Below are 7,524 nucleotides of genomic sequence, written 5' to 3'. Positions count from 1 at the left end.
ATAAAACCCCACCAAAATGTGTGACTGAGCATTCAGCTTGCTAATATAATTATCACATTGTTATGGTTTCAATAACAGCTAGCTGTAAGTCATTGCTGTGACTGTGGTTTTTAAGGTATTGGTTATAGTGTTATGATTTCAAAATGTGTTAGCTATAAGCCATTGCAGTGACTGAGTTTAAGGTTCTAAGATACTGATCACTTCACTTTGTTGTGATTTCAATGAGCGCTAACAACAAACCATCGCAGTTTGATTTTACCGTGCTTGTTGGACAATAAATTAGATTTCATTTCTACTTTACATTTCATTGATGTTAGGAAGGATATCTAAAGACAAAGTCCATTGCTCTAGTAATATCAATGAACATTCCTATCTTTATAGGTGAATGTTGAATTCACCATGAAATTATTTTAGTATCTCTTATATTTCTTTTGAATGGTTACATTGTTGTCACAAAGGGTATGTAAATTCAATAATAATTTGTTGGATCTTCATACTTCCTTCAGGATGAATCAGTCAGGGAGCCCCAAGTTCTTTTCCGACATGATTCACTGTTAAGGTTGACTATTTCAGCCTTCACTTCTTTGCTGACGCTTACATGTAGTTAGTGTTTATCTGGCTGTTATTTTCAGCTGTGTGTACTGGACTAACTTGAAGTGAAGTGCCTTCTTCAAGAACAAACCTCAGTCTTGTCCAAGAATCAAACCCTAAATTGCAAATTTCTGTCTAACCAGATCAACAATCTAACTACTGGTGCAGGCTGAGATCATTATATTTCATTTCTACTGCTGTTTTGAGAATTTCATGAATGCAACAACTTCCTGTTTTTTATCTGTTATATAACTGAAGTGTTTACACCCATGTAAAGAATTTAATAATAAAATAAAATACCCCTAAATAAATTTTGCCAAAAGCAAGTAGACTTTCTCTTACACTTGACCAAACTGCACTAATCTTTCTTCCCTGTGTTTTCCCTCCAAACATATGGACATTTCGAGCAGTTTAGGAATTTGGCTGCTTTTCCACTTTCTACTTGCCACAAAATATTCTTCAGTTAAGATGGAAAATAGCCTTCAGTGAGAAATAAAGAATGAAAGTGCAGCAAGAGCAAGAGAAGCTTTAACAATGATTCGATGACATGCTCCACTTGTTAACGAAAAATTTCTACTTGATTAGCAATATGTTAAACCACCAATTCTACAAAGCTACCATGCCTCAGCAAGTCTCTTGTGGCTTCAGCCAAAATCCTTCAAAGAACGATTAGCTCTTTCACCCGTACTATCGAAGACTGGAATGCAAAAGATTGTGTAGATAACATACAGGCATTATTTTGGGGGAGAGCTATCGGAAGTACGGAACATTATATGCTACAGTATAAGATAGAATAGAAGACAGCAAGAACTAGAATGGGTTAACATGCAACTTACTTTATGCAGCGCAAATAAACCGTGTAGACATAGGCATAAGTGTATGAACCACTTGGAAAGAATATGCATGCAAATTTTTCATATATACACCTATATACATATACATAATGTATACACACACACACACACACACACACACACATATATATATATATATATATATATATATATATATGTATGTATGTATGTATGTATGTTTTTATCAAAAAGAAAGTTGCATGCATGCTCATATCTTGTACATGTGTAAGGTCTTTATTAAAATGCTTTGATACACTTTAAAAATCTAGTATATATATATATATATATATATATATATAGATATGTGTGTATATATATATATATGTGTATATATATATATATGTGCATGTATATGTATGTATGTGAATGTATATGTATATATGTATGTATGTATAGTTGAGGCCTTTTTTTAAAATATTTCTTTATATATGGGATAAATGTCAGAATAATATGATGATAAATAAATATAACAACGATATACGCAATAATACAGTAAGAACTACTATAACAAAATCTCAGGAGAGCTGTTGTATTTTGTAAGAGGGAGGGAGTGAATATGTGACAGTTTTGACAGATTCTTGTACTAAAAGCTTCAATGATCCAATGATCATAAAGTAATTTTACTTTTTAGAAATTTATACATACATATATATTTGGGTGTGTATCTCTCTTTGTGTGTTCACATAAACATATTCACACACACAAGCACACATGCACACATATATATACACACACACACTTGTATACACACATATATATATATATACCTATATATATATATATATATATATATATACACACACACATATAACCACATATATACATATACATATGTGTATGAATATATATATATATATGTGTGTGTGTGTGTGTGTTTGTGTGTGTGTATACATATATATATATATATATACTTTCTCTTACTTTCTGTCTTAGCATATTTGTATATATGCATATATGTTGTGAATGGATGGAAGGTCTGTGGGTATATATGTGTGTTTATATATATTTATATATGTATACATATATATGTATACATATGTATGTATATATATATATATATATATATATATATATATATATATATATATACATACACATGTATATATCTATATCTATCTATATACATACATACATACATATATATATATATATATATATATATATATATATATATATATATGTATATATCTTTGTATGCATGTATGTGTGTGTAGTTGTACACTTGCTTGAATGTGTTTCTATATCACTAAAGATACTGAACAACACAAAAGAAAATCCGTGACTCACGGATAAATTCTCTTTTCCATCAAACAACAACAACAACAACAACAACAGCAGCAGCAGCAGCAACAGCAACATTGATTCTAACTCCTGGAAATTCTCTGTACTTCCAAATAACAATGACAAAACTAACAATTATAACATGAACATTTTAAATCATGGTTAAATGGTGAGTTGCAGCATTGCCAGTCTCTCATGTCACTCAGTTCTTGCTTTTGTGTTTTGTTTTTTCTTTTGTATGTGTATGTAGTTCCGTGTGTATCTGTCTCTGAATTTATGTGTGTGTGTCTGTGTGTGCAATTCTATGTGTCTATGGAGATTTGTGTTTGTGTGTGAGCATGTGCATCAATGCCAATGTTTGTGCATGCCTGTGTGTGTCTGTTTAAATCTGTTGTGTTAAGACTGGGTGTCTGTTTATTGGTGGTGTGTATTCATGTACGTGTGTATTTTAAAATGGTTCTAAGTCATGGAGAAAGAGCAGGGAAGGAGAGGGAGGAAGAGTGACAGAAAGAGCAGGGAAGGAGAGGGAGGAAGAGTGACAGAAGGAGAGACAGATAGACAGAGGATAAGTAGGGACATATGTCTGTGTGGTCGGGTATTTGACCGTCTGTAAATGTACGTGAGTGTAGTACATAAGTGTAGTAAGTGTACGTAAGTGTGCATGTGTTTGTACAAACATCTGTACTGATCAGTGATTGCATGAATGTGTTTGTCGATGTTTGTGTAGATCTACTGTTTGAACATTGTGGGTTTGACTATTTGTACATCCATTGATATTTTAATGTAGTTGCAAGATAGACAGAGTGAAAGAGAGAAAGAAAAAAAAGCAAGAGAGAGATTTGGAAAGAATGCATGCGGGTGCATCATGTGTCTGAGGCTCCAACTAAGTCTTTATGTTTGTGTGTGTAAAACAGACAAGCATAGATTGAAGGGAGTGAAGGAGGGACAGCTATAGTTTCATTTAAATTTTCATTAGTTTCTGTACTGGAGATATCATCAGTAATTGTTCAGTTAAATATTTCAGGAAAAATTTAATGTTGATATATGTATTTATATACATTCACACATATACATACATATGCTTATATATATACATACACACACACATGTATCTATACATGCATACATACAAACATACATATATGCACATATGCACACACACACACACACACACACACACACACATATATATATATATATATATATATATATATATATATATATATATATATACATATATATATATATATATATATATATATATATACATATATATATACATATATATATATATATATATATATATATATATACATATATATATACATATATATATATATATACATATATATATATATATACATATATATATATATATACATATATATATATATATACATATATATATATATATACATATATATATATATATACATATATATATATATATATATATATATATATATATATATATATAGATGAATATAACGTTCCTATGTGTCAGGAGTGGCTGTGTGGTAAGTAGCTTGCTTACCAACCACATGGTTCTGGGTTCAGTCCCATTGCATGGCACCTTGGGCAAGTGTCTTCTACTATAGCCTCAGGCCGAACAAAGCTTTGTGAGTGGATTTGGTAGATGGAAAACTGAAAGAAACCCATCGTATATATGTATACACACAAACATACACACTGAAGCAAATCAATATGCGAACTCTCTTAAATGGAGATTGCAGTGACATTCTAAATGTCTTTCTTAAATAGCCCAGATTGTAGTGTGCTTATGATATTGTTCTTTTTCGCTATATTTTCATTTCAAGTATTCCAATTCTGAAAGCCATATATATACTTCCTTCATGCCAGTTGCTTCACTTGCCTTTTTTAAAACAAAAAAATATATTTCTTATTTACCTTATTTTCTTGTATTTCATTTTCTTTTCTTTTAATTTTATTTGGTTGCATTTTTGCTTTACAATAAATATGTTTGAACTGTTGTTATTACCCACGATTCAACAAGGGATACGTTTAATGGAATTTATACCTATATTACAGAAAGATTTGTTGGTGTGGAATTTAAGTCTTGTTTGTTTGTCTTTTCTCTTTTTCTCAAGAAACTGGAAATTTTCTCAGATTTCTTATTTTTATATGTGATAATAAACAAAGTATCACCATTTATACAATGCTGTTTCTTTGCAGTCTTCTGCAAAAGCATATTCTGACATCTGGACAAGTTGTTTTATGTGTACACTCATTGTAAATAAAACACCACCGTTCATATAAATGGTGGCATTTGCTTACATTCCTCTGTGAAAGTATGTGCAGGTTTTTTACCATGTCTTAATATGTGAACACTGATTGCAAACGGAGTATCATCAGTCACACAAAAGGTGTAATTTGCTTGCAATTCTCTGTGAAAACATGTCTGGCTTATTCATTGTTCAATAAATTGAGTGAGGAAATTACTATTTACCTTGGAAACAGGTGAGCCAAGGCAACAAGATGGACGTCCACTAGTAGAAAATTCTGTCACGCTAAAGTCTTATCTAATTCATGCAGGTGTAGAAGGTAGCGAAACATGATGGTGACAACAGCAGTGACGATGACAATTTGATTATGATGAGGAGGATAAGAACGATAATTATAAAGACGATGATGACGATGATGACGATGATGACGATGATGACGATGATGATGATGATGATGATGATGACAACGACAGTGACAATGATGTCGATGACAACAATGACATCGTCGATGAGGAAGAAGACATTGACAGTGACAATCATGATGACAATGACTTCAACGATGGAGCCTGATGATGATGATGATGATGATGATGATGATGACAATCGTTTTTGTCAAAACTTGTTAATAAACGAAACACTGTTGTTATGAAGACAAATATATGGCTGAGAGGTTAATAAAGTTATTACTAACACAGACCATTGCTAACCTACAACATATATAAACTACCTTTAAATATGTAACTGTTTGTCTTTCATCTCTCCATCTTCGTTTGTAACTATATTTGTTTTTAGTATTGAAATAACTGTTTCATTTCGTACTCTACAAATTACCCTGTAACGTCTTGGTATTAATATCTGTTTGATACCAGTGGAAGAAGTAAAACGAAAACAGTAGACTGCTAAATTAAATTATTTAACGACATTTACTAAGAAATCTCTCAATTAAGAGTTCAATTCTTTATGAAGTTTCTACTTTCTCTTTCCAGTTCTTTCCAAATGATAGCACTAAATACATGTTAAGCTTGGGAGTCAATTCAATTCACACTCACTTTGCTAAAAGAAATCAATAATTTTTTATTACTATTATTGAAATTTTTTTATGCTTAAGCTTGTGAATTCTTAATAAATATTTGGTAAGGTGTGAACTTCACAAATTCCCATTTCCCTCCTCCTAAACATCTTAGTTTTTATTCCGATGTAAAACCAACATTATTCAAAAAGTTATTGCTATAAACAACTCTATTGATTTATTTTTTCACTTCTCCTTTTACTCTATTGATATTTCATTTAGTTATATGTTTCATAGGATCTTTTTCTCACTCTTTTTTATTTTTAAATAGTGTAAAGAGTTTTACTATCACTAGATTTACATCATTAGTAATGTAATTAATGGCAAAATTAGATAGAAATTGAAGAAATTCTTGTAATTTTCTGCTTTTCATATACACTTTGTTGTCTTTTTTTTTCCCTCTCTTCACCAGATCTGAAACTAATAGGATAATAACCGATTCTGTTGTTAAGTGTAGAACTATAAAAGATAAATCATACACTTACTGTTTTGTTTTCCATTCATAAATAATCAAATTATACATACATTCATATATATATATATATATACACACACACACACACACACACACACACACACACACACGCACACATTTATATTCTAGAATTTGGTGGCTCTCAATACAGTAAGGAAAAATAAGAAGATATTTACCATTAATTTGTGTTCATCATCAAGTTGTCAGGTTACTGAGACAAGTTCTGCTATAGATTTTGATACACAAACATGATTTTTGTAAAAATAAAATCTATTTTCTATGAGTAAATAACATATAGAATGGTTATAGATACTGTAAATAAAAAACTAGTCATTCAAATATGTATGATAGGCAACTTTAAATATTAGCTCCCATATCACATTTACCCTTCATCATCATCATCATCATCATCATCATCATCATCATAATTGTTATCCTCATCATCGACATCATCATCGTCGTCATGGGCAAATGTCTTCTATTATAGCCTCGGCTGACCAAAGCCTTGTGAGTGGATTTAGTAGACAGAAACTGAAAGAAGCCCATCATATATATATATATATATATATATATATATATATATATATATATGTATGTATGTATATGTTTGTGTGTCTATGTTTGTCTTCTCACCATTATTTGACAACCAATGTTGGTGTGTGTATGTCCCTGTAACTTAGTGGTTCGGCAAAAGAGACTGACAGAATAAGTACTAGGCTTACAAAGAATAAATCATGGGGTTGATTTGTTCGACTAAAGGCAGTGCTCCAGCATGGCTGCAGTCAAATGACTGAAACAAGTAAAAGAATAAAAGAACACTGTAGTTCTATCATCATACTCATAATACCATGAGAAATAGGAACTGCAAAATAAGCACTTGGAACTTTGTGAATCAAAGTAAATATTAAGAGGTTTTCATAATTAATTATTGGAACCGAATATATTTTTTATTTTATTTTATTAATCAATTTTTATTAAATATAAGAATACAATTTGTATTTTGACGACAAT

At 30.8% G+C, this 7,524-nt stretch overlaps 1 long non-coding RNA gene across 1 annotated transcript in view; it reads right to left on the bottom strand.

Moving 5' to 3' along the window:
• Positions 1-3,663, bottom strand: part of LOC149132954 (uncharacterized) — an 11,303-nt gene extending 7,640 nt beyond the window's left edge. Inside the window, exon 1 of the long non-coding RNA XR_016243911.1 lies at positions 2,733-3,663. This is a non-coding gene — a long non-coding RNA (uncharacterized LOC149132954). The remainder of the gene's footprint in view (positions 1-2,732) is intronic.
• Between the last annotated feature and the right edge of the window lie 3,861 nt (positions 3,664-7,524).

The sequence above is a fragment of the Octopus bimaculoides genome, chromosome 12 (genome assembly GCF_046866305.1).
Source record: "Octopus bimaculoides isolate indiv1 chromosome 12, ASM4686630v1, whole genome shotgun sequence".
NCBI lineage: Eukaryota > Metazoa > Mollusca > Cephalopoda > Octopoda > Octopodidae > Octopus > Octopus bimaculoides.
Note: the sequence above shows the minus strand (reverse complement) of the source record. Positions and strands in the feature narration are given on the sequence as shown.